Source organism: Orcinus orca, chromosome 7 (assembly GCF_937001465.1).
Source record: "Orcinus orca chromosome 7, mOrcOrc1.1, whole genome shotgun sequence".
Classification (NCBI taxonomy): domain Eukaryota; kingdom Metazoa; phylum Chordata; class Mammalia; order Artiodactyla; family Delphinidae; genus Orcinus; species Orcinus orca.
Window position 1 is genome coordinate 38,037,992 of NC_064565.1, and position 23,106 is coordinate 38,061,097.

General features: G+C 36.8%; 1 long non-coding RNA gene across 1 annotated transcript in view; it reads right to left on the reverse strand.

Moving 5' to 3' along the window:
- The window catches only part of LOC125965039 (uncharacterized), a 44,840-nt gene extending 22,578 nt beyond the window's left edge, over positions 1 to 22,262 (reverse strand). The window contains exons 1-2 of the long non-coding RNA XR_007478503.1: positions 22,177 to 22,262; positions 14,226 to 14,283 (exon numbers count right to left, since the gene is read on the reverse strand). This is a non-coding gene — a long non-coding RNA (uncharacterized LOC125965039). The remainder of the gene's footprint in view (positions 1 to 14,225; positions 14,284 to 22,176) is intronic.
- Between the last annotated feature and the right edge of the window lie 844 nt (positions 22,263 to 23,106).

Consider the following 23,106-nt stretch of genomic DNA (forward strand, 5'->3'; position numbering starts at 1 on the left):
CTCTGTAGAGCAATTTTTAAACTCTCTAAGTAAATTGTAGTGGAAAACATTTATTTTCTCTTACCTAGAAACTTTAGCATTAGGTTCCCTGTGTGGTAGGAGCTCCTGGAAACCTGTCTTTAAGTCTGTCTGGCCGTTCCTCTCCCTCCTTTGGCTAATTACTGCTAATTACCTCTAGGTGTTCACAATTAATACCAATTGACCTCAGCTGTGTACCCCCAGGCTCTGGCATCATATAAGCTCAAGCCCTTAAAGACCAAATATTGCAAAATCTTTTGCTTGCCCCTTTGACCTCTTTTTCATTCTTTTCAGAACTCAATTCTAGTCAGCTTGGCGGGGGCAATTCGGGTCTGTCTGTAAGATCTCCCATAGGAGAGGATTATTTTTGCAGCAATTTAGTTTGCCAGTGACAGTAAGAGACAGAACAAGAACCTAATTAATAAGAATTTGATTTAACTGTAGACCAAATCTAACCAAAGCTAGAAGGAACATTTTTCTTCCTCTGACCTCTCAAAGCCCTTTATTTTGCCCCTTTTATGGCAAATTTACTTTTAACTTTTATTATGCTTATTTGTACAATGGGCAGCTCTCTCCTGGTAGACTTTGACTGCCCTGAGGGGAGGATTCAAGTTGCCCTCTACCTAGTTTCTTTCACAGCATCTTAGTCAGTTTGATAACATGGTGAGCTCCAGTAAATATCTGTAGATGAACAAATGAAAACATTCTCTGTGTATTACTATTCGTGATACACCAAGAGAATTTAAAAGTAGGTGTAACCCTTAACTCCCTATACCAGAGAGGTAAATATCATGACTGAGAAAGATCGACTAACCAGGGGAAGCAATAATTAAATGTGTGGACTCTGATTCTATATTTTTATTCTCAAGGCTAATTTTTTGTCTGCTTAAATGTAAGATCCTCCACAAAAGAAAATCATTATTCCATGTTTCTTGGGGTGTAAAGAAAAAAACAAAACACAGATGTTCATTCCCTGAAGCTTCCAATAGAAGCAGAAGCACATACGTCGCTTCCTCCACAGCCACCCTCTATAACATGGCAATGCTCATCTTTGTTCTCTTAGCCTTGCTGCCTTTTCATTTCCTTCAGCTGTGCATGTCTTCAAGTCTTTTGTCTGCTGCAGAGAGCAGTATATCTTAATAAATGACCACTTGAGGAAATTAAATTATACAATCTTTTCACTAATCTGTCTAATGGTTATTTGCAAAAGAAGTGAAAATGTTGAAGCACTTCCCGTTTTTAAGAACATGGTAAGAAAAAATATATACCCAAGGATCCAAACTGGTGTTGATCTGACTAGATTAATTACCTAATTCTATATCACTCCATTTAAAATTTGTTTTGTTGTTACTAGTTTCAGTTGTTGCTATTATATTTACCAGCGTTTCTTTTCTTTTTTTTTTTTTGTACCAGTGTTTCTTATCCTTTAGGTAGCATCAGAATCACCTGGAGTGCTTGTCAAAACACAGACTACTGGGCCCACACCTAGAGTTACCGATTCACTAGGTCTGGGCTGGGGCTCAAAACATGTGCATTTTTAACAAATTCCCAAGTGATGTTGACATTGCTGGTCCAGGGACCAAACTTTGAGAACCTCTGACTTAAACAGTCTTTATGCATATATGGCTCCCCCACCCACACATTCCTAACTCCAACCCCTCATTAGAATATCTGATGTAATTCTGGATAATTCATCACCTGGTAAGATACTTAAAACCATAGTCATTTATAGTTAAAAATGCATCTACCATTAATAAATGCACAATTAAAAATAAATAAATAAATGTAAATCAGAAAAGTCAATAATGTCACATGATCAAAATTTTAAATGTTTCAAAACCATAGGCCATTTTACTAAATCAATATAGCAAAATGATTTACCAAATACAAGTTAAGTACACTTCAATAAGTAGAATTAAACTACGCTGTCTGAGCTAGCTAAAATACCACACAATGTTATTATATCTAAGATAGTTACACTTTGGGGGTAGGGGCAGAGAAAGTGTCAGGATCTCTGAAGGGAGAATACTATCTAGGCCAGTAATGTCCATGAATAAGATCATTCAGGGAAGGTTCTAGGTAAGGGCCAAGGATATAATGTGAAGGAAAAAAGAGAAAAAAAAAAAAAAAAGATTAAGTTGCCAGGTTAAAGCTTTTGCTCATAGAAAAGAGAAATATTCAAAAAAGATGGAGTCACCATGGTACTATAGAAAGTATGGGTCCCCTAACTGTAGTCCTCAAACCCACATCTTCACACTTCCCCCTCTGGAGTTTCCAAATTAGAATTCGCCTTGTGCTCCTTCAACCTTGTATTCTATGGGCTATTCTCTGTTGTATTGCCACTTTCTATCATAGTACACACTGCTCTTTAACAAATGTTTATTGAATAAATGAATGAATATATGGCAGAAATAAAGAAAGTTTATAAATCTAGAAGATGACGGTAAACTCCATTTTGCTCTGAGGTGGAGCAGGTGTTGTTTTGGCTAAGGATGTTCTTTATCATTGTAGTTAGAGGGAGGCGACCACAGGCAGCTGTACAGGGTGTACACTATAATACTCCAGAGGCACCGTTCATATAGGTTACAATGTAGATGGCAACCCCAAACGTTGTGGGAGCATCACTTGCCTAACTGGACGCAAGGGCCCTGTGGAGTAGCAAAGAAGAGGAAGTAAGAGATGCTGAGGGCTGAGTCTAGGTTACAGAGAAACTCTATAATGCGAGAGTTGGGAATTAGGACTTTGGGATGAGACAAATTCTAACTGGTTCTTACCTCTGTGCTATGTGGCACAAATTTGACCTCTCTCAACCACAGCTCACTCATCTGTTAATGAGGGTTAAATAAGATCCTTCTTGTGTTATCTACAAAATGCCTGGAAAAATACCTTTTTCAACTGGTTTGACCTCTTCTCTCCATGACCTTAAACTGCTTCTGATTTCAGGCAACTGTAGGAATGTTAACTCCAGTTTATTTCTGGTCCTGGAACTGGCCCCTGCCTGCCTAATTCAGCCTTTCCCAAACTCTCTCCTGCTGTGACACATTTGGTTAATTTAGGCTTCTTGTGTCACAAAGAAACATCTGAGACCAGTAGTGCCTAGTAGTTATTTAACAAGATCTCTGGGGTGGGTGGGGGTGGGGAGAAGAGCCCCAATTTACAGTGTTTGCCAATTTCTATGGTGTAAATACTCTTACTGTGCCAGTTTCAAGCGGTCAATGTGAAATCACTGAACACAGAGTTCAAAAGAAAACTGCCATCAGCTTTGGTGAGCCTGTTGGAGCTGGCTCCAGCACGGAATGACAAGGTAATGAGGGGCTACCACTGCCTCTAATGCCCCTAACTGCCACCACTTAATGCCTTTCCCCCATCTCTGCTTTCTCTGCCTTTTCTTCCTTTCTGTGACAGTCTCCCACAACTTCTTTCCCATTTGTCTGCCCACTCTTGGTACTTACCAATGTCACTCAAAAATTTCATCAGCTTGGCTTAGCCCTGTTGGTGCCCTCAGGGCTTAAACTTCTGATCTCTTCTCTACAGTTAATACACACAACCAAAAGAGTACCCAAATACTATCACCAAATGAGCAAAGAGTTGATTCTGGGGCTCCACATGAAAGCTGCTAGAAGTTAAACCAAAGAAGCTCTGGCCATTACATTTGTACCTAAAATTAGCCAATAATTGCCCTTTCAACGTCTTCTATTTTCACAAAGGAATTACAAAATTTTCCATGGCCTGCAAAAAGTATAAGAAAGCAGTAATGGTAGAGGAAAAAAGTCCTATGATGGATTTAGCTCTGCAAGCCCCAGGCTGTGCTCAGATTTTCAATTTAAAGTTTTATATGAATAGTCAATCCCTTTGAATTGTGGGTGAAGTAGAAATGCCTCTTGTGGATAGGATTATTTCCAGAACAAATATTAGGCCGTACCAACTTTTGAAAGATTTTGCCTTCCACCAAATCTAGCTTCCCCTCAACACTCTTCCAAAAGCCTTTGTAATTGGGCCTATTGCCTAGAATCTTCTCCCACCTCTGCACTATGCTCAGCCCCAGCCTCTCCTGTTAAAAAGAAAGAAAAGGATAACACATAAACATATCAGGTTAAGTGAGTCTTTGCCACAGTGTGGGAGGCAGGGGCCTCTGAGGGTCACACTACATAAAGGGCATTGTGGGATAGGTTCCAATTCAAGGCCTCCTTTCAACAGCTTGAGAATTAATAATCAGTACAGTCAAGTGAGAACAGAGTGCTCTGTAGCTGCAGACCAGTAAAAAAGCTCTTTCAGAAAGATGGTTGAGGTGCATTTCTAAGTTTTCTGCCTGGTTTCAGAGACAGAGAAGTGCTTAATATGGAGCTCATCTTACTCTTAAATATGAACTGTATAATTCAATTCTCTGGAGTCTAATGCAGAACAACTGCTTCGTATTAGCACAGCTTCATTGTACGCTCTATGCTTTAAACGTTCACCTCTCTGTTTGGGTGCTCTCATCTCCTAATAAGAACACTTTGAAATGGAGGCATCACTGTATAAACAATCTTGGATTTAAACTTCTGGATGGATAGTAAATCAAGGTATAGATCCATCTCTTTAAAAAGCCACTGAAGCCGGAGGGAGGCCACATAAAATCCTCTGTTTCAAAAAATTTTGCTTTGCGTGATATATTTTCCCCACGTTCCTCACCCTGATTCTATCACTGAATCTTTTTTAAATTTAATTGGTATTTTCCTATAGACTTGCCGCCTGATGAAAAAAAAAAAAGATAAATAAGATGATCACCTTGCAGGTGCTGCCTGCTTTAAAAACATATGCAATAAAATACAGATTTACAGAACAATTAGGAGGTAATTATTTGCATTGGAGAAATAATTATCCCATTACAAAAGACTTTGTACATTTTTTAATTACTGTATTTCAATAATGCTAGTTCAAATGTTATTGATTTACAACCACTGAAGAGAAGCAAAGAATCAAGGGAAGGAAAACTAAAAAATATATGAAAGAGGGCTTCCCTGGTGGCGCAGTGGTTGAGAGTCCACCTTCCAATGCAGGGGACACGGGTTCGTGCCCCGGTCCGGGAAGATCCCACATGCCGCGGAGCGGCTGGGCCCGTGAGCCATGGCCACTGAGCCTGCGCATCTGGAGCCTGTGCTCCGCAATGGGAGAGGCCACAACAGTGAGAGGCCCACATACCACACACACAAAAAAAAGTTCACATATTGCTCACCTAGACCTTCTACCCAGAGTCACTGATACCCTCTGGGCCAACACTGAAGTAAACCAACAAGTTCAACTGGCCTATCAGGGAGAGCTGGAAAATGTCTTCCGGCCTTAGATCAATGTGCAAATGCCGAAGGTAAGACCTGGGTCTCCTGGCTGGGATCTAGATATTCTGTCCAAACTCAATTCCAGTAACTCCAGACACTGGCTAGGACTCAACCTCAAAAGGACTAACTGGGCCCAACCATGGTCTTCATGCTCCTGTTCCTAGACTCCTGTTGCTTGTCCCACCTGGCACACTGGACCTTTTCAAGAACAAGAGAAGAAACTGAGGTAGAAACAGACACATGTAATAATACCACCTCCCTAGGTGGGACCCCCTTGCTGAATGTGCTACTTACCTGTTCTCTTGTATTTGTTACTATATGTGCCCATTTACGGGGATTTCCTTGATTGTTGGCCACTCACCACCTAATCTGAACTTTTCCCTCAGTAACTGGAAATTTGGATTTGTATCAGCTCTATAGCTCCCATATCTACCAAATATTTTCAGTCTTGCTATGAATCCAGTTCCTCCTGTCTCCCTTACCCACCTCTTGTCCTGACAGCTCCATGATGGTAGGTATACCTAATATGCTCATTGCCCATTATTGTCCAATGGCCACCAACTGATTGGGATGAGTCATGATCACAATGATCCATTCAAGGCAATCCCACACCCTCCAAATTTGTTCTCCACTTGTTCTTTGGGTCCAGTTTCCTATTTCTAATCTTTGGTGGTATCTCTTATTTACAGCTCCAACTACAGTAGACATATTTTATGGCATGCTCGTGCTCATCATGATTCCTTTCTCTCCAGGAACTTCCCACCCCTTCACAGGGTCAGGAGGTTAGCTCTCATCAGTCATGTTTGAACAAAGCAGGAGTGGACACATGATTCAAACCAGGGCAATCATATTCTCTCCTGGGAAGTTGACATTGGAAATGATAATGCCTTGTATTATTGGACCTATAACATGTAAACTCAGGAGGTGAGAACAGCATATTTCTACTACATAGACTGAATAGCAGTAAAAGAATGTCTGTAGAAAGAAAGAAAAAAGCAAATGTCTAGAAGGTAACCAAGATAAGAGAGAGAGACACAGAAAGGGAGACAGAGAAGGAGAAAGAGAATACCATAGGTCCCCAAAAGTCTTCCATTACTATAACTGGGGCCCACCTGATTTCTTGATCTAGAGTGAGACTCCCCTGTATCTTTATATATATTCCAATATTTGATTAAACTTTCATGGTTTTTATTACATGGGCATGAAGAATCCTGACTAATTCACTGCCTCCTGGTGTCTGGTTTCTCCAGTATGACATTTAGTTCCTTTTCTAGGACTCTGGATTTGAACCACTAATTGTCCTCTTTGAGGCATACCTTGGTAATACACCCACTCTGCAGAGACCTTGGGCCTAGCTTCTGTCCCTTGCCCTGCCAAACAGATCCCTCACCAACCTATACAATCTTGAGAGGAAAAGGGGCAACATTTTCCCAAGACCTGGCTTTTAAAGGAGTTTCATTTATTATTATGAATGACCTAGAGTGACATAGCAGTCACAAGACCCTTGGTCCCCTGGAAGATGTCCTAGGTTTGAATTGCAGCAATGGATATTTTTAACTGTTCCTAATATTGAGGTACTGAAATAAGTGAATGCCGTGGCCTCCCCGTCTATGTTCAGTTCTGCCCTGACTTCTTACTACTCCTCACTCTCACGCTAGGAGTGCCCCTTCATCCCTATTTTATAGGGTGGGACATGAACTTCCATAGCTTCCACAGGCACTGAATATAGGAAACTGCCTAACAGACTTTTTCATTCGCCAACTTTCTTTCTGACATCATTCAATAACCCTTTTAAAAACCCATGGAGCTCATTCCCAAAGAAGCAACAGATGATGGCTTTTGAGTGGACAAATTTCAACACAGTGGATTTCATAATACTAAACATCAAAATAGTAGCCATAACACAACAATCAGTGATTAACAATTTTAATTAACAAGTACTGAGCCTTCTGTCTGAAGGACTCAAAGAGAAGCACAGCACTTAATATATCAAAGAAAGAGGAATTCTCTCCTCTTTATAGAAAAAATACCCAACGACAAAATGAAGACTTCACAACTTCACTCTTAGCTGTCCTTTGACATCTACTATTTCTCAGATTTTTCTCCGGCTCTTAGGTAAGTCATGCTGCTCTAGTAATGCAGAAGATGCAGTAAACCCTGCACTGTCAACATGACTCGGAATTAGTTTCCTGTGCCTCTAGTGTTAATTCTGGAAGGGAAAGTGATGTATGTCAGAAAAATGTCCCAACTTGAAAGTTCTCTTATGCACAGGGAGGCACTCAGGTCCAAGGAGGCAAAAGAACATTACTATTCCCAGCTCTACCATTGGCCCTGTGATCTCTAAAAGCCATTTAAACTGTTCAAATGTCTGTTTCCTCACCTATACATTGAGGATAACAATAAACCCGCCTACTTCAGGAGATTACCATGAGGATCAAATGAGAAAATGAGTAGGAAAGGGTTTGCATGACATGGATTCATAGTGAGAGAAACTACCACTGCATAAACCTTCCTTAATTTCATCCCTTAGAACATATCATTTGAGCCCATTAGAACCTTTCTATTTCACTTTAACTTTGTTATTTGGTTAAACCACAAACCAAAATGCCACTTTATCCCCTCAACAGGTTGCCCAAAGCATGAGTAAAAAAACCAGACCTAAGAGTTAAGCCATAACATCTGCAAAGAAATGATAAAATGCTAGAGCATGAGGAAAGGCTAACACCATCCTAAAAATGTATCGGAGATGAGATAATAAATGCAAAAGAGCTCTGAAAGTATAAAGCACCAAACTACTGTCTGTTGTTACTATTAATGAGGAGGGGTTGGGTTCCCGCGATGGTATTTCACAGCTGGGCCCAAGGTCACACAGTCAGACCTCAGACATTGCATAGATGATTGATGTTCTAAGGAACAAACACCCTCTGTTATCCTCATCCCTGTTTGGATCCCAAACATTACTCACGCTGCTTCATCATTCTTGCTTAAAGGTTTTTGTTGATTTCTGAATGGGGTTTAAATGGAGTTTTCTTTCACATCTCCCTGAAACAGTGGAAAGCAACAAACCTGAACCATTGACATGTGTCATTTTGTCTGTGAGGATTCTTTAAAAGCCTTCAGTTTCAGTGGACTAAACATAGGACTAACTTTTAAGTCAGAGGTCAACTCCATTTTTAGAAGAAATAAAAGTAGAAGATACACAAATTGGTGATAGTGGTTATTGGAATGACACTAAGGCAGCCACGGCCACCAAGCAAGTGGGTGCTGGCATGTTTTCTGTTAATGAGATGATTTTAAAGTACATCAGAGCAATGACACTCTCAAGAAAAGGCATTGCCTCCCTATCTCCACTTTCTCTTTCTTGGCAATCTTACCACAGAAACACAACCTTGACATCCTTTGTCTAGTTTTCCCCTCATTCCTCTCCCAACTGCCAAGCCAATACTCCTGAACCAGCATTCTTAACCATGGACTAAAGACCCAAAACTATGCAAATTCAAAACAAACTGTTTTAGGTGAATGGAGCACTGAGAACATCTTAATTACTCATCCTATTGCTTGTCTCCGTTTATACAAACGCACAAAAATAGCTACAATATTTGTCTGTTTGCTGGTTTAATTGATAAAAATGACAACCGCCAGTTCTAATGGATCTTTGTTATAAATGTTTACCCAGCACTGACTGTCAGACCTGAATAATAAAGGCCTAAATTAAAAGTTTCATGGAATTTGAAGGGACCTGAAAGATCACATTATTCAATCTCAATAGCTTTCAGATAAAGAAGCTAAGATCCAGAGGAGGGGATCCCTTGCCTGTGGCCACAGTGCCAGTTTATGGTCTAATCTTTCTGGTCCACTGCTCTTTTCATTACAACATGCTGAAGGTTCTCCTTGACACCCTAAAAACAAATCTTATTCCCAGGACTGGGACATAATATCTTTGTTCCCCAGGTGTTCCAAAGTCAAGAAAACTAATAAAAATCATCAGTAAAATTAAAAAAAATATGTTGTCCTATTCATCTATTCTCATATACATGGGGCTTTAGAAGAAGTTGTCATCAAGATTTTAAGGTGTTTTAGATAGAAGATAGCACAAAGTTGTATGAATTAAAATATGGATTTATTTAATTATGAAAAAATATTCATAATTAATATTAGGAAAATAGCAAAATGCAGTAAAGTACCAAGGATTTGGAGAGGCGATCATTACACCCCCACTGTTAAGTCACAGCATGGTAAATAGACTATTCGGAAACGAAAACTCTCATAAATATATATATGCCATCCTGAGTACCCCTCCATTTCAATAACACTAATTGCCCTTTTTTTCCTTGCTGCTCCTAGCCATATTTCTTGGAAAACAACAGCTGTGTTTATTCAAATAGCAGAATACTGATGACTTGATGATAGGGTAATCTGCTGGAATTCCAAGTGTGACGGTCCCAGAGACAACTTCTCAGCACACCAGAAAAGTATCCTTTGCATAGTACAAAGCTTTGGAAAGGAATCCCCACTTTGTTAGCATGTGGGATTGGGTGTTCTTTATTTCAACTTGTTGTGACACTGAATTTCTTCCAGCAAGGATCATATTTTCTGGTTCTTGCAGAATAATCTTCCCATGCATCACTGTCAAAAAGTAATCTGCAACACGAACATTTTCACTCCAATAGTTTCTAAGCAAAGGGATTAAACAGTACCTTGAATTACAGTGCAAACAGCCACAAAATTCAGTTCAAAATCAGAGGAACAAATTCCATTTGTTGGTATTTTCTCTGAATCAACAGGCACCGGAACGGATAATAATACCTTAGAAGCCATTTATTAGAAGAATGAAACAAACAGACACACACATAAAACAAATATTGCTGAGAATGCAATTAATTGAAGCACAAGACCAATTTCCAAGAGTTATCAAGAGTTAAACTTTTATAAGAAATTAGTTACGTTCCTTAATGAAGACCACTCAAGATATAATTGCACTGAATATAAGAATTATAGATGGTTTTTAGAAATAAAATGAATTCAAAAAAATTTAACCAATATTTTTAAGGTAATGAAGTAGTTGGTCTCCTTTAATAATAATCTTTATAGGGACTTCCCTGGTGGTCCAGTGGTTAAGACTTTGCCCTTCCACTTCAGGGGACATGGGTTTGATCCCTTGTTGGGGAACTAAGATGCTGTGTGGTATGGCCAAAATAATAATAATAATCTTTATAAATTTAGGAAGTTTGTAACTTTGCTCCTGAGATGATATTTATTAAGAATTTAATTTTTTTCTGTAGGAGACATGTTCGTAGCAACTTAAGAAAACAGACTTGTTGTACTGATGATTACATAAAAATAACAATCACAACTACATGTATAACACAATAGAAATTGTTTTATGTGATTAAATACATTAGCTCTTTAAATGAAGTGAATCCTTCATTTTTTTTTCAGATGGGGAACCTGAGGCACAGAAACATTGTCACTTGCCCAAGGTCATGTACTAGTAAGGGGTGGAGTTGAGACCCCAATCCAGGCCCTAGGCTCTAGAGTCCATATTCTTCATCAGGATACTATACTTCTCTCAAACTAAGCATAAGATGCAGAAAAAATAATACACTAAGGGTCAAAAGCAAAATTTTACAGTTAGAAGTAATCCCTTTAGATTAAAGACATCTACATATCTACACACACACAAAAAAGAGCATGTTAAAGGAGACTAGAGTTGAAGGACCTGCTAAGGCAGAAAACTTTTAAGGTACAGATATACCTAATGCATAAGTGACTCAAAATCAATTGCGGAAGCTTATCTCCAGCAAGAAATTAGGCATTTTTCAAAAACACTATTCTCTACATTTCCTGAAGAGAGAAAAGGGAAATGGGCTTCTAAAATGTCCATTCACATTGGGTTAGACTTCCAGAAGAGCTGTCTCTCAAAATGAGTTCCTAAAAGGGATTTACAGAAATTGTTCTTCTAGATGTTATGTTTATATTTTGTTTTGCTGATTTTTAATACAGTAGAATGCTACAGATCTAGAAAGAGTTGGTGAAATACTAAGAGGAGACTAATTAATGGTCTCCATAATCTCATGAGGGCAATTCTGTCTTTGGAATAAAATGGAATGAGAATTCACTTCAGCAAACGACTAAGTCATACTCTGTTTCTTCACTCACTCTGGATATCCTTTGGAACACTCTCAACACCACTAAACAAATTCCAAACCTCTTCTGCATGGATTATATCTTTTCTGAAGATTTCAAATAGAAATTTCCAAAAACAGAATAGCAATTTCAGACTAAAATGGCACTTAGTTGGCACTTATGACAGAACACCTCCTAAATTTGAATGAAAATCCCTAAGAGGGCAGAGAAAAAGATGAGAAATTTATTTCTCAATCTCTCTCCACACACATACACGTAAGCTGTGTATTTATACATATATAGGCACAGACGTGTGTATGTGTCTATATATGTGCTTATATATAAATATGTATACATATATATGTATATGCATATGCCTGAGTATCTGTGTGTTTGTGTTTTATGTGTGTGTGTGTGTGTGTGTATGTATGAAACGAGAATGATGGTAGGTACAGGCATACCTCATTTAATTGTAATTCACTTTATCGCACTTTGCAGATACTACATTTTTTACAAATTGAAAGTCTGCAGAAACACTTCATTGAGCAAGTCTATCAGCACCTTTTTCCAACATTTCCAAACAGCATTTGTTCATTTCATGTCTCTGTGTCACATTTTGCTAATTCTCACAATACTTCTATTTTTTTCATTATTAGTATATTTGTTATGATGATCTGTGATCAGTGATATTTGATGTTACTATTGTAATTATTTTGGGGTGCCACGAACTGCACCCATATAAGATAGTGAACTTAATTGATAAATGTGTGTGTTCTGACTGCTCCATTGACTGGCTATCCTCACCCCACCCCACCCTCACCCCACCTCTCTCCCTCTCGTCCAGCCTCCTTATTCCCTGAGATACAACAATATTGAAATTAGGCCAGTTAATAACCCTACAATGGCCTCTAAATGTTCACGTGAAAGTAAGAGACACATGTCTCTTACTTTAACTCAAAAGCTAGAAATGATTAAGCTTAACAATGAAGGCATGTCAAAAGCTGAGACAGGCTGAAAGCTAGGCTTCTTGTGCCAAGCTGTGAAAGCAAAGGAAAAGCTACTGAAGAAAATTGAAAGTGCTACTACAGTGAACATACAAATGATATGAAAGAGAAACACTTATTGCTGATATGGAAAAGTTTTATTGATCTCCACAGAAGATCAAACCAGCCACAACATTCCCTTAAGTCCAAACGTAATCCAGAGCTAGGGCCTAACTCTCTTCAATTCTATGAAGGCTTAGAGAGATGAGGAAGCTGCAGCGGAAAAGTCTGAAGCTAGCAGAGGTTGGTTTATGAGGCTTAAGAAAAGAAGCCATCTTCATAACATCAAAGTACAAAGTGAAGTAGCAAGTGCTGTTGTAGGAGCTACAGCAAGGTATCCAGAAGATCTAGCTAAGATAATTAATGAAGGTGGCTACACTAAACAACAGATTTTCAATATAGACAAAATAGCCTTCTATTGTAAGAAGATGCCATCTAGGACTTTCATAGCTAGAGAGGAGAAGTCAATGTGTGGCTTCAAAGCTGCAAAGGACAGGCTGACTCTCTTGTTAGAGACTTTAAATTGAAGCCAATGCTCATTTATCATTTTGAAAATCCTAGGGCCCTTAAGAACTAAGCTAAATCTACTCTTTCTGTGCTCTATAAATGGAACAACAAAGCCTGGACATCTGTTTACAACATGGTTTATTGAATATTTTAAGCACATTATTGAGATCTACTGCTCAGAAAAAAAGATTCCTTTCAAAATATTACTGCTTATTGACAATATACCTGGTCAGCCAAGAGCTCAGTTGGAGATGTACAAGGAGATTCATGTTAACACAATATCCATTCTGCAGCCCATGGATCAAGGAGTAATTTCAACTTTCAAGTCATATTCTTTAAGAAATACATTTCGTAAGACTACAGCTGCCATAGATAGTGATTCCACTGATGGATCAGGACAAAGTAAGATGAAACCCTTCTGGAAAGGATTCACCATTCTAGCTGCCATTAAGAACATTTGTGATTGATGGGAAGATGTGAAAATAACAACATTAACAGAAGCTTGGAAGCAGTTGATTCCAGCCCTCATGGATTGAGAAGGGGTTCAAGACTTCAGTGGAGGAAGTAACTGCAAATGTGATATAGAGAGCAAGAGAACTAGAAATAGAAGTAGAGCCTGAAGATGTGACTGAATTGCTGCAATCTGATGATAAAACTAACAGATGAGGAGTTGCTTCTTATGGACGAGCAAAGAAAGTGGTTTCTTGAGATAGAATCTACTCTTGGTGAAAATGCTTTGAAGACTGTTGAAATGACAAAAAGAATTTAGAATATTACATAAACTTAGTTGATAGAGCAGGGGCAGGGTTTGAGAGAACTGACTTCCATTTTGAAAGAAGTTCTACTGTGGGTCAAATGCTATCAAACAGTGCTGCATGCTACACAAATTCTTCTTGAAAGGAAGAGTCAATCAGTGTGGCAAATGTCATTGTTTTCTTATTTTAAGAAACTTCCACAGCCATCCCAACCTTCATCAACCACTACCCTGATCAGTTAGCATCCATCAACATCGCATCAAGACACTCTACCAGTAAAAAGACTATGACTCGCTGAAAGCTCAGATAATGGTTAGCAATTTTTAGCAATAAAATATGTTTTACTTAAGGTATGTACATTTTTTTTTAGACATAATGCTATTGCACAGTTAACAGACTATAGGATAACATAAACATAACTTTTATATGAACTGGGAAACCAAAAAATTCATGTGACTCACTTTATTGTGATATTCGATTTATTGGCGTGGTCTGGAATCCAGTAACTCTGAGGTATGCCTGTATAGGAAACAAAAATAGAAATTAAGTCTCAGAATTATAGTAGAATTATAGATGTTCCTAAGGAAGAAAACAGAACAAATGGGAACTGAAGCAATAAGTAAAAATATAACTAAAGAAAACATTCTAAACTTGAAAAAAAGTCCTTAATACATATGTATTTTATGTGTATATATATATATATATATATATATATATATATATAAAGTATGTATGTGTTATATAGAGTTCACAATGTTCCAGAAAATATTAAGTAAAAAATACCTATACCTAGAGAAACCCTTGGGAAATGTTTATGTTTCAAGAATAAAGAAATTTCTCATAAACATCTAGAAAAAAATAACGTAAAGTACACTCAAAGAAACAAACTTAAGTTAACCTCAGACTTCTATTTTGTAAATTAAATTGCAGAAGACAAAGGAACAAAATACACAGAATTTTAAAAGCAAATTCAATATCCAGAGTACTTAAAATGCATAATTAATAACACTGTCATATTAAAACTCCTCAAAGATTATCACTGCATGGTGCCAGGCACATAGTATATGTTCAGTAAATAGTTGTTACATGAATGAATAAATTAATGAATGAAACACAAAGAAATTCTTACATACACAAGAGCTTGAAAAACATATCACCCATATCCAATTCTTTAAGAGAATGTGTATGTGTGTGTGTGTGTGTGTGTGTGTGTGTGTGTGTGTGTGTGTGTGTGTATTTCGGCCACTCAAAATATTAATTGAGTTAAGGACTCAAGAATGGAAACAATGTGGTCTAAAAATGACCAGTGGTGAGCACTAAAACCAGTTAAACACAGATGCATTTACATAAACATTAAAAAGTCCCATATTATTAACTGCAAATAAAATAAATTTGAAGTTAACAAAAGATTACTAGTAATATCTATCAGTCATGGGAAATGGCTAATTTTTATTTTTTTACATGCCCTTTTTTAACTCCTCTTTTCTTTACTTTTCTTTACTTATTTTAACATCATTATTGGAGTATAACTGCTTTACAATGCTGGGTTACTTTATGCTTTATAACAAAGTGAACCAGCTATACATATACATATATCCCCATATCTCCTCCCACTTGCATCTCCCTCCCACCCTCCCTATCCCACCCCACTAGGTGGTCACAAAGCACCAAGCTGATTTCCCTGTGCTATACGGCTGCTTCCCACTAGCTATCTATTTTTACATTTGGTAGGATATACAAGTCCATGCCACTCTCTCACTTTGTCCCAGCTTACCCCTCCCCCTCCCCATGTCCTCAAGTCCATTCTCTACATCTGCATTTTTATTCCTGTCCTGCCCCTAGGTTCTTCAGAACCTTTTTATTTTTCTTTAGATTCCACATATATCTGTTAGCATACAGTATACATTTTTCTCTTTCTGACTTACTTCACGCTGTATGACAGTCTCTAGGTCCATCCACCTCACTACAAATAACTCAATTTCATTTCTTTTTATGGCTGAGTAATATTCCATTGTATATATGTGCCACAACTTCTTTATCCATTCATCTGTCAACGGACACTTAGATTGCTTCTATGCCCTGCCTATTGTAAATAGTGCTGCAATGAACATTGTGGTACATGAGTCTTTTTGAACTATGGTTTTCTCAGGGTATATGCCCAGTAGTGGGATTGCTGGGTCGTATGATAGTTCTAGTTTTAGTTTTTTAAGGAATCTCCATACTATTCTCCATAGTGGCTGTATCAATTTACATTCTTACCAACAGTGCAAGAGGGTTCCCTTTTCTCCACACCCTGTCCAGCATTTAATGTTTGTAGATTTTTTGATGATGGCTATTCTGACTGGTATGAGGTGATACCTCATTGTAGTTTTGATTTGCATTTCTCTAATGGTTAGTGATGTTGAGCATCCTTTCATGTGTTTATTGGCAATCTGTATATCTTCTTTGTAGAAATGTCTACTTAGGTCTTCTGCCCATTTTTGGATTGGGTTTTTCTTCTGATATTGAGCTGTGTGAGTTGCTTGTATATTTTGGAAATTAATCATTTGCCAATTGCTTCATTTGCAAATATTTTCTCCCATTCTGAGGGTTGTCTTTTTGTCTTGTTTATGGTTTCCTTGGCTGTGCAAAAGCTTTTAAGTTTCATTAGGTCCCATTTGTTTATTTTTTTTTTTAATTTCCATTTCTCTAAGACGTGGCTCAAAAAGGATCTTGCTGTGATTTATGTCATAGAGTGTTCTGCCTATGTTTTCCTCTGAGAGTTTTATAGTGTCTGGCCTTACATTTAGGTCTTTAATCCATTTTGAGTTTATTTTTGTGTATGGTGTTACGGAGTGTTCTAATTTCATTTTTTTACATGTAGCTGTCCAGTTTTCCAAGCACCACTTATTGAAGAGGCTGTCCTTTCTCCATTGTATATTTTTGCCTCCTTTATCAAAAATAAGGTGACCAGATGTGTGTGGGTTTACCTCTGGGCTTTCTATCCTGTTCCATTGATCTATATTTCTGTTTCTGTTGTCAGTACCATACTGTCTTGATGACTGTAGCTTTGTAGTATAGTCTGAAGTCCAGGAGCCTGATTCATCAGCTCCATTTTTCTTTCTCAAGATTGCTTTGGCTATTTGAGGTCTTTTGTGTTTCCATATAAATTGTGAAATGTTTTGTTCTAGTTCTGTGAAAAATCCTATTGGTAGTTTGATAGATTCATTTGCATTTTATCTGTGGATTGCTTTGGGTAGTACAGTCATTTCAACAATGTTGATTCTTCCAATCTGAGAACATGGTATATTTCTCCATCTGTTTGTATCACCTTTAATTAATTTCATCACTGTCTTATAGTTTTCTGCATACAGGTGTTTTATCTCCTTAGGTAGGTTTATTCCTAGGTATTATATTCTTTTTTGTTGCAATGGTAAATGGGAGTGTTTCCTTAATTTCTCTTTCATATTTTTCACCATTAGTGTATAGGAATGCAAGAGATATCTGTGCATTAATTTTGTATCCTGCTACTTTACCAAATTCATTGATTAGCTCTAGTAGTTTTCTGGTAGCATCTTTAGGATTCTCTATGTATAGTATCATGTCATCTGCAAACAGTGATAGCTTTACTTCTTCGTTTCCAATTTGGATTCCTTTTGTTTCTTTTTCTTCTCTGATTGCTGTGGCTAAAACTTCCAAAACTGTGTCGAATAATAGTGGTGAGAGTGGACAACCTTGTCTTGTTCCAGATATTAGAGGAAATGGTTTCAGTGTTTCACCATTGAGAATGATGTTGTCTGTGGGTTTGTCATATATGGCCTTTATTATGTTGAGGTAAGTTCCCTCTATGCCTACTATCTGGAGGGTTTTTATCATAAATCTGTATTGAATTTTGTCGAATGCTTTTTCTGCATCTCTTGAGATGATCATTTGGTTTTTCTCCTTCAATTTGTTAATATGGTTTATCACATTGATTGGTTTGCATATACTGAAGAATCCTTGAATTCCTGGGATAAACCCCACTTGATCATAGTGCATGATCCTTTTAATGTGCTGTTGGATTCTGTTTGCTAGTATTTTGTTGAGGATTTTTGCATCTATGTTCATCAGTGATATTGGCCTGTAGTTTTCTTTCTTTGAGACATTTTTGTCTGGTTTTGGTAACAGGGTGATGATGGCCTCGTAGAATGAGTTTGGGAGTGTTCCTCCCTCTGCTATATTTTGGAAGAGTTTGAGAAGGATGGGTGTTAGCTCTTCTCTACATGTTTGACAGAATTTGCCTGTGAAGCCCTCTGGTCCTGGGCTTTTGTTTGTTGGAAGATTTTTAATCACAGTCTCAATTTCAGTACTTGTGATTGGTCTGTTTATATTTTCTATTTCTTCCTGGTTCATTCTCGAAAGGTTGTGCTTTTCTAAGAGTTTGCCCATTTCTTCCAGCTTGTCCATTTTATGGGCATATAGTTGCTTGTAGTAATCTCTCATGATCCTTTGTATTTCTGCAGTGTCAGTTGTTACTTCTCCTTTTTCATTTCTAATTCTATTGATTTGAGTCTTCTCCTTTTTTTTCTTGATGAGACTTGCTAATGGTTTAGCAGTTTTGTTTATCTTCTCTAAGAACCAGCTTTTAGTTTTATTGATCTTTGCTATTGTTTCCTTCATTTCTTTTTCATTTATTTCTGATCTGATCTTTATGATTTCTTTCCTTCTGCTAAATTTGGTTTTTTTTTGTTGTTGTTGCTGTTGTTCTTCTTTCTCTACTTGCTTTAGGTGTCAGGTTAGGTTGCTTATTTGAGATTTTTCTTGTTTCCTGAGGTAGGATTGTATTGCTATAAACTTCCCTGTTAGAACTGCATTTGCTGCATCCCATAGGTTTTGGGTCATCGTGTTTTCATTGTCATTTGTTTCTAGGTATTTTTTGATTTCCTCCTTGATTTCATCAGTGATCTCTTGGTTATTAAGGAGTGTATTGTTTAGCCTCCATGTGTTTGTATTGTTTACACAATTTTTCCTGTAATTGATATCTAGTCTCATAGCATTTTGGTTGGAAAAGATATTTGATACGTCTTCAATTTTCTTAAATGTACCAAGGCTTGATTTGTTACACAAGATATAATCTATCCTGGAGAGTGTTCCATGAGCACTTGAGAAGAAAGTGTATTCTGTTGTTTTTGGATGGAATATCTGATAAATATCAATTAAGTCCAACTTGTGTAATGTATCATTTAAAGCTTGTGTTTCCTTATTTATTTTCATTTTGGATGATCTGTTCACTTGTGAAAGTGGGGCTTAAAGTCCCCTACTACGATTGTGTTACTGTCGATTTCTGGCTGTTAGCATTTGCCTTATGTATTGAGGTGCTCCTATGCTGGGTGCATAAATATTTACAATTGTTATACCTTCTTCTTGGATTGATCCTTTGATCATTATGTAGTGTCCTTTTTTGTACATGCCCTTTTATATTTACCAAATAGTCTATAATAAGCATTTAATAGTTTTCTAATTGAAGAAAAGGAATAGTTAATGAAATATTGAAAAAATAACAGTTAAAACATATTGGGTCAACTAATTTCAGTAGTAAATTATTTCAAAGGGCAGAAGAAGAAGTAATTCTATATGCTACAAACATCCAAGAGATACAATTAGAAAACATATATGGTTTCTGGAAAGATGAAATAGAAATGCTTCTCCCTATTCCTTCCTCTAAGTAAAACTAAAAACCCTGGACATTATATACAAACCAAACCTCAGAAGAAAGGTGGAAAGAAGAAGGTAAACTGAATGGAAGCTTCAGGCCCGAAGAAACAACACAGTAGTGATTTCTCCGGGTCTTTTTCATGCCTCACATATCTCAGATTTGAATCTTAAGAAACTGGCAGCCTCAAAGAAATAATGGCTGAAATTTTTCCACATTCTGCAAATGACACAAACCTAGAGATTCAAGATGCTAAGCAAACCCCAAAGAGGATAAATATTAAGAAAGCCACACTAAGACACATCATAGTCCAGCTTCTGAAAACAGAGAAATAAGTCTTAAAAGTAATGAAATTTAAAAAAGAGCTACCTATAAAGAAACAACAATCGTAGCGACAGTGGATTCCTTATCAGAAACCAGGAAGGCTAGAAGGAAGTGGTACATTGTTTAAACACTGAAAGAAAACAACTGTCAACCAAGAATGCTGCATCCAGAGACAATATCCTTCAAAATAAAAGGCAAAATCAAAACATTCTTGGCTGTAGGGAAACTAAGATAATTTGTCTATAGCAGCACTCTCCTAAAAGAACATCTAAAGGAATTTCTCTAAAAAAAAAGGAAATGATAAAAGTCAGATCCTTGGAATATCAAGGAGACAGAAAGAACATGGTAAACAAAAATATGGTGAAAGCAATACACTTTTCTTCTTTTCTTGAGTTTTCTAAATTGTGTTTGATGGTTGAAGCAAAATTATAACACCGTCCTATATGGTTCTAAATGTATGTAGAGAGAATATTTAAAACAACCATAGACTGGGAAGTGTAAAGTGAGATAAATGGAGGTGAATTTTCTATACATAACTTGAACCAGTAAAATGATGATACCAGTACAGAGTGATATGTTATATAATGTAATGTAATACCTGCAGCAACCACTAAAAAATTGATATAAAAAAGATACACTAAAAAACACTATCAATAATTCAAAATAGAATTCCAAAACATGTTCCAGTAACCTATAGGAAGGCAGGAAAAAGAAAGTGGAGAAAGAAAAACATAGAAAGCAAACAGAAAAATAATGGTAGATTTAAACCCCAGTAGCTATAATTCATTAAATGTAAATGATCTAAATACAACAATTATTCATTTGGCAGTAAATTTTAAAAGTTAAGTAAACTATATCCTGTCTGTAGGACACTGTTCATCTGTTGCAGAAAAAAGCATTTGACAAAATTCAACACTGATTCATGATACGAACTCAGAAAAATGAATAGAGGGAAACATCCTCAACATGATAAGCATCTACTAAAAAACCTATAGTTAACATTAAACTTACTGTAAAAGACTGACTGTTCTCCTCTCAAGAACTAGAACAATGCAAAGATGTCTGTTTTCATCACTCTTACTCAACAGAGGGCTGAATGTTCTACCCATGTAATATACACAACAAGAAAGGCACTAAGAAGCAAATAGATTGGAAAGGAAAAAGTAAAACTGCTCCTATTTGCAACAACATGATTTTCTACATAGAAAATCCCAAGGAATCTACAAAAACAAAAACAAAAAAACCCTCCTAGAACTAATAAGTTCAACAAATTTGCAATATACACGATAAACATACAAAAACCATTGCTAGGTTGAGAAAGCAGGTTGCAAAACTGCACATATAGGATGGATCCAGTTGATATACACATATGCTCACACACATACAAACAAATACACCAAAATATTAATAGTGGGTTACCTCTGGAAACTGAAATCATAGGCAATTTTTTACTTTATTCTTCATACTTTTCAACATTTTAATGAGAAATAATAAACATTATTCTTAATAAGAGATAGAGAAATAGAACAGTTCCTACCCTACAAAATTTCTTTGTCCTTCAGCTGGCACATTATTATTAATAATAATGCTTATTGAGCAGGAATAATCTCTTTTCAGCATGAGCATCTCGAATTCATGCAAAAATAATCTTAACACTTATTATTTTTAATGAGAAAAATGTGCTCAGGTTGAACAATTCTTATCAAATACTTGATATGAGTATGTAGAGGAGAACTTGACTTTGTAAAACTGTGCTGTACACCAAAATGTTACAATTACCAATAAACTCTGGAGAGGAAGAGAGAGGCTGGCAGCTGGCAGCAAAAAGAATGGCCTGAAGATTCAGAGGCTCCATCCCAATGAGTGTGGCCTAGCAGCAGATGCCAATGTTGTCCAGTAGATTTCTATCATCATCACCACCAACACCACACACCACACACCACACACCATACACACCCTTACTTCATAATGCAAGTTTCTTAAGAGGCCCTTTTCTTTTTTACTCTTTCATGATTTCTGCAGCTGCCCATTTTCTCCTTCCAGTATCTTCTTCATCTAAAATTCCTCTGCTAAAATAAATATTTGAGAACATTTTCACTGCATCATTTCCAAGACAAATTTATGGCCAACTATAACTTTGCTAGAAGTTAACTCACTATTTCATCATCTTCGCTGGGGTCAAATTCAGGGCATATTTCAATACTAAAAGCCACTTGGTGGATATATGTTTCCTGTTTGAGTAATATTTCCACCATAGCCTCTATATTATTGGGTATTTTCCTTTTCTCTTCTTTTTTTTTCCAATTCTGCCTTAATTTTTATTTGAACTTTGAAACTATGATATGTAATACCATAAATTGCATTTGGATATATATTCCCTCAAAGATCTTATGAACAATGAAATTGTATCTCCTCACAGAATTAGACAGCTCGACAAAATAAGCTTATATCATTCCCATATTTTGCTCCTTTTCACATATATTCAGTTTTCAAAGAGTTATAAAATTATATTTCCAAGTTATAACATTGTGTTCTCTTTTAGTGATCTTTTTCAGCTCAGCTTCTAAAAGAAAGACAAAATAAATCCATTAGACCATTCCCTACATTTCAACCATTTATTTTAGATTTTTCTGTAATAAATACATGGAAAACAGTCTTTGTCTATTCGTCTGATCATAATACAGTATAGTGTACAGGGAAAAATACAGCCTTGGAGTCAGATCTGAGTTCCAGACTCAGCTCTACTGAATATTTTTAATGACTCTGTTTTACATCATTCACCTTCTATAAGCCTCCATTTATTTTTCTACAAAGTATAAAACGGCCTGCCTTACAGATTTTAATGGTGGATAAATGACATTAATCAAATGTGCTATATAACTTGTTCATCATTATTAATAATTAAGATTTCCCAATTATTTTGATCCTAGTTTGATCTGTTATCACTAAAAATACTACTTCCATTGTGCTTAACAGATCCTAATGGAAGTTCACATAGCAAAGAGCAAGAAAAACTTGCCATGATAAACAGGTTGTAAAAAATACACTTGGTTTTAATTTTAAACTTCCCATTGACCCTTCTAAATTCTAGACTGGAGGCAACCATTTTTTAAAGGTCACTTATGACATTGCCAGCATGAGGTTTATAAAATATTTTCTTACCCATCTCCAGGGACCTCCATAACAAAGTTATCTGGGAAGACCTATTGTAGGCTGGATATATGTATATATAAATTGACCATTATTGTAGCAAGATGGCAGCCTCCACTTTGAAGCTAAGAAATGCCACTGGGATGGAGTAAGATGCTACTTTAAACTACCATGAGTAATTTTCATAGTTTGTTGCG